The following is a 12,239-nucleotide window of genomic DNA, read 5'->3' on the forward strand; positions in this document are numbered from 1 at the left end:
ACTGAGATTTGGAAGTCCTCGCATGAGCCTGAGATTGCGGCTTACAAAAATATATGCTGAGAGTAAGAGTGTGTGTGTGTGTGTGTGTGTGATTTGGATTTTTAACGTAGCTTTAACAATTTTTTAGTCATATCGCTACGATGTCTGCAGTGTGGCTGTTTATAGTGATGTCTAGCACTGGGGCATCATGCCGCAGACATGTAGCGGTCTGCTGAGAGTAAGACATATTGACAAATGAAACTTTGTGTGCCAAGGAATATTGAGCAGCGTTTTCTAATGTTTCGACCTTTTTCTTGTTAAAATAGGTCTTGACGTAATGGATGGAATTCTTGAACTCTTCAACTAATGCGAGCTGTCTGAGGTTATTAACTGTCTTGGCTGGGCGCCACCTAGCAATATAGTCACCCTTTTCCCCCATGAAAATTTGACTTAGGTTTGGTCAGTTTCTTTTCTGCAATTCCTAAACTTTTGTCGATATGCTTCAGGCACCAGCTCATAATCCTTCAATATCCCTTAACCACATCATAATCAGCACGCTGTTGGAATGATAGTGAAATGTAGTTATCACGAGTTCTGCCAATAATTACACTTTGTAATAACAAAATCCATTGCGTTCTTGGGCATTTCAAATTTTCAGCAATTTTCTCCAAATGAAGACAAATTTATCAACTTCTTTTTCATGAAAAGGGGTACTAACTTGATATTTCTGATAACATCAAAGCCTGAACTTGTGTGTAAAGTGGAAGATCGTGTCAGTTCTAATCCCTTTAATTTCAACTCCATTTCCTTTGCTTCTTTTTCTCTCTGCCTTAGACTCTCTCTCTCTCTCTCTTTGTGCATTGGTATTATTCTCTCTGCATTTCTATTTCTCTCTCTTCATGTGCATCATTTGATTCTGAAACTGAAGTTATCTTAAGTCTAATTGCGTCTGTTTAAATTGCTAAAAATAAATTGAAGCGTTGTTAAATATTTTTAAAAAATCGTATCCTGGGACGAGCCCGCAATTTTCTTTACGACTCTGTGGTCTTAAACTAAGTAACGGAAAAGAGCAAAAATCAACAAGCTTTGTAAAGTGAAACAATTAATTTATTTCCCAAGGTTACAAAGTGAAAAATTATAATGAACTTACAGTATTATGAATCAAATCCCAGATAGTCCTAAAAATTCCACCAAATGAACTTACAGTGTTATCAATCAAATCCCAGACAATCCTAAAAATTCCACCACAAGTCCAAACAAATGAATTATAATGGTGTTCTGAATGAATTCCAATATTGAATGTGCTGATATGCCAGTAGTCTTGAAGGTGATAGTGTGCCAGCAGTCTTGACGCATCACAATGATATAATCCACAGTATTCTGAAAGGAATTCACAATAATCTCAAAATAGTGATTTAGTCCGAAAATATTGAGCACTTTTAATGCCAGTGAATAATTTTAATAAATAAATCCTCTCAAAAATTAACCGAAACACAAGTAAAAGTCTTATGTTAAATATGAGTGAATAATTCTGTTTAGTTCTCTCTTATATAAAAACCTAAGTGACAATAGGATTAAAGTAAAATAAATCATTTATAGAGCTTTCGAAGTTGCAAACAAGATCAGGAATTTCCTATTGAAAAATTAAATTCCTAAACTCAGATGCAATAAACATGTTTACCTACAGTAATTCCAGTTGTAAAAAAATGGTATGAACCCTCAAATTAGTATTTTCCGATATGATGACCGCAGTAAGAAAGAGTATCCATAATTAGAAAAGTACATTGCATTGGCCTCTGGCACAAAAATGGCTATCAGTTCAGATGGTAATTTACGATTGCATGGGCTGCTCCAATAAGTAGCGAGACCAACTCGTGGAGTGGAACTGAACACCCATTGCTGTCCAATATGGATGCGAGCTGTAATCATTTGCTTTTCGCGTAAACTATAAGAAACGTGGTATAGTCCAACCAAACCTAGCTTTTCCAGATTGTTAATTTTATGAACTGTTTGTATGGAATATGTTATTCAAGAATGTTGAATTTTTTTCTAAACTTTTTTTAATTAGCTCCTGTATATAATAGTCGCGGAACAACGTCGATATTCAGTTATTTACCATGAACGATAATGCAACGACAGCTCCGAACAAACGTTCCCTCTAAGTGAATGGTAGATGTGCGCGCTATGCGCGTTGCATAGTGGAAGCATTACGGTGACTTGAGCATTAATGTTGAATAGAATATTTGGTAATTTTGATCTGCTGTGCGGAGAACAATTCAGCTGCGCGGAGATGTCTGAGCAGCTGCGCGGCCACGCGTACGCGCAGCTTAGAGGGAACGTTGCTCCGAACATAGTTTAAAATGTTTCATCCCCGACCAAAATTTTGTTTATACTAATAGAATGTGACTCAAAATGAACGCCAGAAGTACGATAAAATATGTATGAAAAATTGTTTTAAGAAAATGGCTCTATCCGGTCGATTGCAAAGCGATTAGTTAATTTTCTTGCATTTTTTCCCGACTGAAATTTTAAACTATTCAGTCAAAGTTTCCTCTAATATTGATCATTTGACAAAGAAGTCTCACGAATTGTCTGATTGTATTTGCCCCCTCATATTAGACTTTGCTTATCGTACTCAACACGCTGTCTCTTATCTTTCGTGATACGAGATGGTGTCGCTCATAATTTGCCGCAATGCCATGGTCTGATTTGCATTTAATTATACATGTCATGGACATTCCTTTCTTCATAATGTTTTATGTTGTTGTAAAGGAACATACATGCGTAATTTTATGACATCGTTTTTCATAAATGTTTATGTGATTGCCATTTTTCAAAAGACTACACGGTCCATTAATTTGTAAAATAGGCACGCGGTATATTTCTCTTTAGCATAATTTTCCACTTAAGGTGTAAGCTATTCGTTTTTGTATCATAGACGGACAATGCTCAAGTAAAATTGCACTCATATGACTCCCCGACTTTTGCATCATTCTATTGAAACTGCATGAGTGTGCGTCATCGATGTGTAAATGTTATACAGTAAGGTGTGCCGAGATTTAATTTTGTTACTTGTAAATAAATCATAGCTAATTCAGTTGACACTGGCTGGAAACAAAGATACGAACAGTATTTAAAAAGATTTGAATATTTTTTCTATAACTTTTCTTTTGCCTCTTTTAACTTGTCCGTAAATTTAGCACGGATCGAAAAACAAATAACGTTGTTGAAAATGATCATTATATTCACGTGCAACACGCCAAACACCTGCAGCTTTATGCGTGTGACATAACATAGGTAAATGACAGTGACGTACAAATGTCGGAGAAGGAGAAAGATTACGATACCGAGCAAATAGGATGCTGCAAAATCCTGAGGCTCTTAAGGCACACTCCGACTCATTTTAAGGTCGACTTGAATGAAGTTTATGGATGTAATTCTCTGTCATATCAATCAACTCTGAGGCGCTTTCATCGTTTTAACGATGGTCGCGAATCCATGGTAGATGTCCCACGTTCGGGCAGACCGTCGTTTTCGATTCATGAGCGGAAAGTGGACGCAGCGAGGGATGTAATTGGTTAAGATACTCAGCACGTAGCAGATTATATTTTACTATTATTCGTCAGTTCTGTCTAACTTTTAATATATTAAAGAATCATTTAAAACCCATAAAGCTTTGTGCAGGATGTGTCCCGCATTTGTTGACGGCTGATAAAAAGCAGACTTAGGTTGAAAACGCAAAACAGTTACCTGTAATATATGAAAAGAGTGACCAAAGACGTTTGTATGAGATTGTCACACGTGATGAAACATGGATTTACTTTTCTTAACCATACCCAAGGGAAAATATAAAGTTTGGATTGGAGTAAACTAGCAAACCCCCAAATTACTGAACTGTAGAGATAGTTTTATGCGCATGTTTTCAATGCAAAAAGGCCAGGTCGTCCACGTACATGTGGCTGATTATGTCAGTGTCACTTGGCATTTATATGCCTCCCAAGTGTTTTGAAAAGTTGTGGAGCACTATCGAAGCGCGCGTTCGCGCACGTGCACCCGATTATTCGCAAATTCGAGGTCAGTCTTATGGATCGTGTACCTACTGCTGCCATTCGGACAGCCTTTATTATTTACGAAACAAGGATTGCCCGAGAAGTTGCGAATGGCATCCAACTAAATTTTCATTTGGAACTTCTCGGTGAATCATACGGTCAATTCAGTTGTAGAAATACCCAATGTGTTCAGAATAGATTGCGATCTTTTCTTTTGCGAATAAATTTCCGCGAACAAATTTGTTTATTTTCAGTAAATTACTGCGCCGACATACATCAGAGGTAAAATTTTGCCTCCCATAAATAGAATGGTACCCGAAATATCAATGTACTCCTCCAAGACAATGCATCGGCGCACATTGGGGTGCGCTGATGCACAGCTTATTTATAACATACTTTGTTGAACAACAGAAAAATATTAAGATCTTTTAAAATGCCCCTTGTATATTTATGATGGTATAAATTTTCAATCGTACATGAATGAACACAATACATTTATGGAGGATGGTGAATAATTTATTACATTACACCGATTCAGAGTACATTGTAGTGAGGTGTTGGAAACATTTAAATATAGACAGATGACTTTGAAATAACTTACATTTTAAATTAGGAATAACGAAATCCGTTTTTCTGATAAAAGAAATATGTTTATATAAGAGTTCACAGTTCCGAGTCCATTGTACACTTACGATATCAGCTTTCGGGCCAATAGCCATAGACAGATCTCGGTTGGATTATTAGTTTTCTTTTAACGAAAACAATGTCAAGGAGTCGAGTATGGTTGGACAAAAATAAATCAGGTGAAATCAAGACGACAGCTACCTAGGTTTTACCTTACAAGGATACATCTTTGATGTCAGGTCAAAGAAACAAAGAAAGCCAACCGTAAATGTAAGACAGTCAACTTTCTATAGTGACTAAACTCGTTTACAGGCATCTAATCGTATTAACGAATCAGTAATTGTACAGAATATCCCTCAATTTAGAGGACTTGTCGTAAAAGGAGCAATTTTAAATGAGGAGAATAAATAAGAAATATAAATATTTGTTTCATGTCTAATACTATCGTAATTATTCGTCTAAATTTCAAAACTTTAAGTATAAATTTTTGGAAACTAAGATGTTTACGTACTATTCTCTGACAGTCTAGATCAAAGTAACATACTCTGACAGCCTAATCCAAGTAACATCCTCTGACAGTCTAGATCCAAATAACATCCTCTTACAGTCTAGATCAAACTAACACCCTCTGACAGTCTATATAAAATTAACGTCTTCTGACAGCCTTGATCCAGATAACTTCTTCTGACAGTCAGGATCAAAGTAATATCCTCTGACAATCTATATAAAAGTAACATCCTCTGACAGCCTAGATCAAAGTAACATCCTCTGACAGTCTAATCCAAGTAACATCCTCTTACAGTCTAGATCCAAATAACATCCTCTGACAGTCTAGATCCAAAGTAACATCCTCTTACAGTTTAGATCAAAGTAATATCCTCTGACAATCTGTATAAAATTAACGTCTTCTGACAGCCTTGATCCAGATAACTTCTTCTGACAGTCAGGATCAAAGTAATTTAATAAGAAACGTTTTATATCATGTAAAGAGATAATGCACACAAAATAAATGTGCATGTTTAGTACCAGAAGAGGGTTGTCGGCATCGAAATAATAATATTCCGTTTACAGTTGCATACGTTTGTTACAATTATTTTTGCTGGAACGATAATATTGCATTCTGATTGGTGTTGCTGCAACGAAAGTTGGCTTTGCTTCTGTTTCACAACTTCTGCATGTTTCTTTCTATTATTCAGCTTTTCATTTTCTTGGTTTCTCTTTCTGTATCGCCTGACTCACAGGCTGAAAAAGAGGAGAAAGAGTAGCTACACCACTGTTGTCATTCTGCCGGCGAGCAATTTAGGTTAATTTGGCCATACACGTCTGTATCAGTAAATTATTCCTATTGGAGCTCCTTTGTATTTATGTTGACGAACGGAAATACTATCTGGCTTAGGAGATCAATGTTTAGACGGTTTACGTCAGAAAGCAATTTCGGTAATTATACCTTGAAATAATGCAGACTATTAGATATGTTGTGTAAAAGTTTATGTTTACTATGAAATGAGACCAAAATTTTGCAGTTTTTGTACGATAATGACTTTTTTTGCATTTGAATGAACACTGCACAATGCAATTTTGCAAAGGACATCGGACCTGTTGCAAAGGGACGTAACTCATATATCTTCTTCAGAAAATGTGTATGTTGGCCTATCATTCACAAACCTGTTTCGTTTTGTCTTTCCACCAAAACTTACTAATTTTAAAGAAATTCAATAATAAGGCTCGCAATAATAAAATAAATAAATAAATAAATAAATAAATATGTGCCCAAGCAACTTACAGTGTACACACACACACACACACACTGACCTTGTTGTACCTACACATCTTGAAAGGTATAGTTTCATCACATAGCTCACTTCATTTATGTCTACGGGTCCCCGAGCATCCCATCCGAGTGTTCTAAAGCGCTCACCGTTTCGGATCATTGCCATCTCACTTCTGTCTGCGTGTGTTCGAGTATCGGGTTCTGCTAGTGTGGTTATGTGAGAAAGCTGGCCAGTAGCTTCACGTGGGTCGGTGATTCTTTCCTTTGTTTTCCAGGGTTCTTCCTCCACCGTTTATACTGGCCACTATGTATAGCCTATACTGTGCTGCAAAATGGCGTTACACCCTACAACAACAGCATCATCATCATCATCATTTGTGTCTACAATAATATTTTTAATATCGTACAGTTGTGTTGTTCTCATGAATACTTAATCACGATTATGCTGACGCCGACAATATTGTCGATGATGATGACGACGACGATGATGATAGATGCTATCGTCAACGTCACCAGGACCAACAAACCGTAATCTTCATCATACTCATCATTGTCAGTAATATTTCTATGATGTTTCGGATGACTTTACGGTCATTATAATACCCCAAATCTATCAAACGTGCGTATGTGAGAAAGCTTACCAGTTGCCTGCTGTGGGTCGGTGGTTCATTCCGGGATCTTTCCGAGTTCTTCAGCCTCAAGAATTTACTGGCCGCCATGTATCATGTGCTGAAAAGTGACGAAAGCCCAACCCAACTAAACCAATCCAATCTGCCAATTCTTTCATCTGACCATTACCATAACTACTTACAGACCCTGCATGTAACCCAACCTTAAAACTGAGTATCTGTGGTGAACTCATATCAAAGAGGTTCCCTGTGATGGTATTAAAAACTCACCTCTTATATAATTGTTGGGGTGTATATAGTCGATAAATAGATGATTTCAAATTAGGTCATATGAAAATGTTTGGGATTTGAAATAAGCACGTGGCAAAAATACTTTTGATAAGAAGAATGTTACACTGACATGTTTAACACAGGAATTAGATGGAAAAGACACCATGGGAAATATATTGACATGTCTTACGTAGTGACTCGGGGCCCCGAGTGGCCGAGTGGTCTAAAGCGCTCACCGTTACGGATCACTGCCATCTCACCTATGTCTGCGTGAGTTCGAGTCTCAGCCTCGGCTAACGTTGGTACGTGAGAAAGCCTGCCAGTAGCTTATCGTGGGTCGGTGGTTCTTCCCGGGGTTTTCCAGGGTTCTTCCTCCACCAATTATACTGGCCGCCATGTATAGCCTATCTTGTGCTGAAAAATGGCGTTAAACCCTACAACAACAACAATAACAACGTAGTGACTCGATGGAAAGGTCACCATGGGGAAATATATTGACATGTATTAAGTAGTGACTCGATGGAAAGGTCACCATGGGGAAATATCCTGACAAGTATTAAGTAGTGACTCGATAGAAAGGTCACCATGGGGAAATATATTGACATGTCTAGAGCAGTGATTAGATGGAAAGGGCACCAAGAAAACTGACATCAGTATGTGTTAAAACTTAGAAAACATTTAACCTTGCCAAGTTACAAAGCTATAGTGCCACCTTCCTGGCTCCCATCTTCATAACCTTTCAAAGACATTGTTTGCAAGTACCGTAAATGATGTAATATAACTAAACATAAACGTATAATCCTATCGGTACATATCATCATTGGCATAACTATCAACACAAAAGAGTAGTTGCAGTAAAACAAGTAGCAGTTGTAATTGTAGGAGTACAGGCAACAGCAGCAGCAGCAGCAGCAACAGCAGTAATAGTAGTGTCGGTACCTGATTTAATTTCCTTTGATTTTACAAATTCTTACAACATATCCTAAATACCTCTTCTGTTGCAAGCGGAGATATCAGGTAGCCATTGACCTGAAGGTAGTTGTTGTTGTTCTAGGGTTTAACGCCATTTTTCAGGACAAGATAGGCTATACATGGCGGCCAGTATAACTGGTGGAGAAGCACCCTGGAAAACCCAGGGAAGAACCACCGACCCACGAGAAGCTACTGGCAGGCTTTCCCACATACCCACGCTAGCCGACCTGAAGGTAATAGGATCACCCATTCCTCAAAAAATGAACAGAACTATGTGGGCTGTCGGGTCTGCCGATCCGTCTATTGTTTCAGCATACAAGCCCGAAATTCTTGAACTAGTTAATGCTTTCAATGCTCACGCACGTCAATGTCTATTCCACATGTATCCACTGTCAGATTGCAAAGTGAGAGTAGACACTAGCAGTGTGTTACGCATTGGAAATGGAGAATATGCGTGTCAAGCCCATAGGGCAGCTTATACTATGCTGGTATTTTTATTATCCTAATATTTCCTTAACACACTTGAAACGTTATATGAAAAATAATTTCTTGCCATGTGCTGAAACGGAATAAAGCTATACTTACGATGTCAACACTCGTAACAAGCAAACTTAAATGGAGCACGCCTAGAAGCAATAACAATAACTTTCTAAAAACATTCTAAAACAATTGTATGGTTCGACAACGACATAATGTATACTGCACTGTACGAAACAATACGTCGTTGAGTGTCGAAGGCGTTGTCAGTTAGAAACACTATGAGGCTTGCAGGTTGAAAAAATAGACGTATCGGGTGGCCAGGTACAGATCAAGTACAGAAACCTGGGAATGCACTAAAAATTGTGAAATGTGAAGGATCAATGTTACCACTGGGTTCCTGTTAAGTAAACACACAAGCCACCTATCCCAGTCTGTTTAAGGACATGTAGTGTATGAAGCGAGGTGCTCATTCCTTTTATGAGTCCATGTCAAATGTTTCGCATGTACATGCAGGAAGCACAAATGAATTCAAAATGTATTTCCCGCATAAGCTTAGAATATAAAAACAGACGTGTTGCTTTCTTCCATTGAAAACCTATTTCAGAATTGTTTCCAACACCGAACCGTTGGAAACTGATGATGTAGAAAATAAAGGTTAGGTCATGTCTGACAAGACGGGGGGGGGGGGCAAGCGGAGATATATCCCCGGGACCCGGGACCCTGAACCTTAAGGGTGTCCGGGCCGAACAACACTTTTTAATTTTATTTTTAAAACAGTTGTCTGATTAAGAACTAGGAGAGGCCCGCGTGTCTCTTAGCCCAGGGCCCGTGATCGCTCTCTACGATCCTGTGCACACTCATGGCTATATGGTGTTGGATGAAAGCTTAGGAATTTGAGGGTTAACGATACTTTGAACAGCACCATCATTTCTATATAGAGCAGATTAAATATAATGTTCCAAATAACGAACGGGGAAAAGATGAAAATAGGTCTGAATCTGAGTGAAGATAGAGAAAGGAGCACATTTATTTCCAGCTTGCTGGAGTGCCATAGAGTTATTTAACTTGATATAGAGTGAGAAGCACTTCCGTTTCCAGCTTGCTGAGTGCCTTACAGATTTTTTACTTGATAGGGATAAGAGCACTCCTATTTCCAGCATGGTCTTGTTATGTACAGTTATTTAAGCAGTTATAAAACTTCGTTCTGGAAAGGTTAATTTCTGTTTGTTTATTTAGTCCATGGATCTTCCACCCACCCACCTCTGTGTGCACTTAAAAAAAATATAATAAATACATTATAACGCAAAAACGAATTACAAAAGTACTTAAAACAGGAAGCCATTGTAAGGTACATAATTTACACAATTAATTTTAGCATAGTTACTAAAACTGTACATAGATTTTAAATTTTTTCATAAATAACATTTTCCTGGGTTAATTTTATTTATTTTCTTCCAAGATTGTACCAGTCTGTTTTCAAGCACATACATTCGTACATACATACATACATACATACATACAATACGTACATACATACATACATACATACATACATACACAAAACCGTACATAAAACACTAAAGTTCTTCTAATGGCAAAGAGGAAAATGCAGTCAGTGCATCTTCTTTTTGTCAAGATTCAGTTAAAAGCATGTACAAGTGTTAAATTTCCTGTCTCAGTCCATTCCTCACTCTGCCTTGAAATTTATCTCAGATTTCTGTGAAGCAGGTGAAAAGGTTACACTTTACTTGTACGTATACCTGCTGTTGGATATCAGTTATGATTCTTGCATACAATTAGTGGTCACCTGATAAAGAATAACTTTTATTACTAACAAATTCATAGACCACCCACCACTCCATTTTTAGCATTGTCATTTTCGTTGGCATGGAATGTCTGGATAACCAACACACTTGTATAATAATCAGAAATGTTATAATGCATTTTAATAGAAATTAAATCAACTAATACAGTATTTTTGTCAAGAATGAAACTAATGGATCGAATGCATTCCTTTGAGGTAGTTTCTGAGTACTAAATTGCATAACAAACTAATGTTTCATTTGTATTTTTATCTGATCGCAGTTAATAGAGGCTAAAATTTAGAACCTCCAGAATAATGCTCTAAAACTGAAAACGGAGGAACTGTATAGAATCAAGATTTCTCTAATTTAAAAAAATAAAACCCATTCCAAATTGAGGGTGGAGTGATAATGATGTTAATACGTCATTGTGGTAAGAGTTGCTGTTATTTCACCTTTTGAAAAAATAATTTTATTTTATACACAAGAGAAATGAGTAAGCCTCTTTTGTCGTTAGATTTATTAATTTTCAACGGAATGGGACCTACTAGAATAACCTTGTTTCACCATACAAATAGAAAGGGATCAGATAACGTTTCACTCTTTTGGAAACCAAGAATATTCAGAGCTTTTATTTCAACTTAAAAAATAATAAATGATTCTCACAGAACGGGTAAGGCATTGAAATTTCACATACAGTAGCGTAACAAGAACGTATCTACCCCTTCCCCACATCACTTAATTATGGTGCCTTCTCGAAGAATATTTCGCATGTTTGATGAGAATTATGGCCCCCACTGGGCATGGGCGTCCCCTCCAGCAATTGCTGGCGTACCAGTAGCAGTTGATACGCTACTGACCAAAAAGCCATTTTTCTTTCCAACAAATATGTAAGTTAGATTTTATTACAGCATAACTATGCCATGCAAATGTCTCTTACACAATCAATTTGCTATACAACCATCGTCAGATAACCGTTTTAATTGATAATCAAATGTGATAGGAACTTTTTTCGATGTGCATGGCACGTGTGTGTGCGCGTTTTTAACATTTGCGGAAATACGTTGAAAAACCGCTAATTGTAATGAAAGAATCAAACAAAACTGATACAGGAAAACAGAAAAAGCTAATAAAAATTATCAATATTTGTACCAATGTGGTCTCTTATGTCCCAAAATTGATATTGGTAAATTTAGGTGCAATAGCTATAATTTGCATAACTTTTAACACTAAACTGTTTTACAACTACATTTAACTAAAAGTGGCCAATTAGTTCCATAAACACTAATGAGCAAAAGTCTCATTACATAATACACTCCATACAAATGAATGGATATTTTTCTTTATTTCCTTCCTACATAAATCTTCTTTTGTCAAATGTATGAAACCAGTGGAGGCACGACAATACTTGGTAAATTCATAATACATTTTCAAGAAAGTAAAGAGGGCTGTAGTCAGAAACAATCATTCACAGGTTGTGCAGCAATTTAATTTACGCAATGGTGTAGTGTAATGTTACCAAAATTATATCAAAAAAGAAACTCTCTCAATGTGAATATGGTGCTGATAGTATCGGATTCCTGAAAACGGAGAAGAATATCATCAGATTCCACATCGTACGATGTTTAACAAAAAATAAAATTGTTGAATGTATGGTGTGGAA

At 37.0% G+C, this 12,239-nt stretch overlaps 1 protein-coding gene and 1 long non-coding RNA gene across 4 annotated transcripts in view; one reads left to right on the plus strand and one right to left on the minus strand.

The window, feature by feature from the left end:
* LOC149794287 (ammonium transporter Rh type A-like) overlaps positions 1-12,239 on the plus strand; it is a 110,948-nt gene that overhangs the window by 50,324 nt on the left and 48,385 nt on the right. The gene's annotated exons all lie outside the window — the stretch shown is intronic.
* LOC149794290 (uncharacterized) lies at positions 1,071-6,716 on the minus strand. Its single transcript, XR_016422621.1, has 3 exons — positions 6,465-6,716; positions 5,164-5,894; positions 1,071-1,359 (listed from the first exon to the last, which is right to left on the minus strand). It is a non-coding gene; the product is annotated as an uncharacterized LOC149794290 (long non-coding RNA).

The sequence above is a fragment of the Sinohyriopsis cumingii genome, chromosome 8 (genome assembly GCF_028554795.1).
Source record: "Sinohyriopsis cumingii isolate HCF-2022 chromosome 8, ASM2855479v2, whole genome shotgun sequence".
Taxonomy (NCBI): domain Eukaryota; kingdom Metazoa; phylum Mollusca; class Bivalvia; order Unionida; family Unionidae; genus Sinohyriopsis; species Sinohyriopsis cumingii.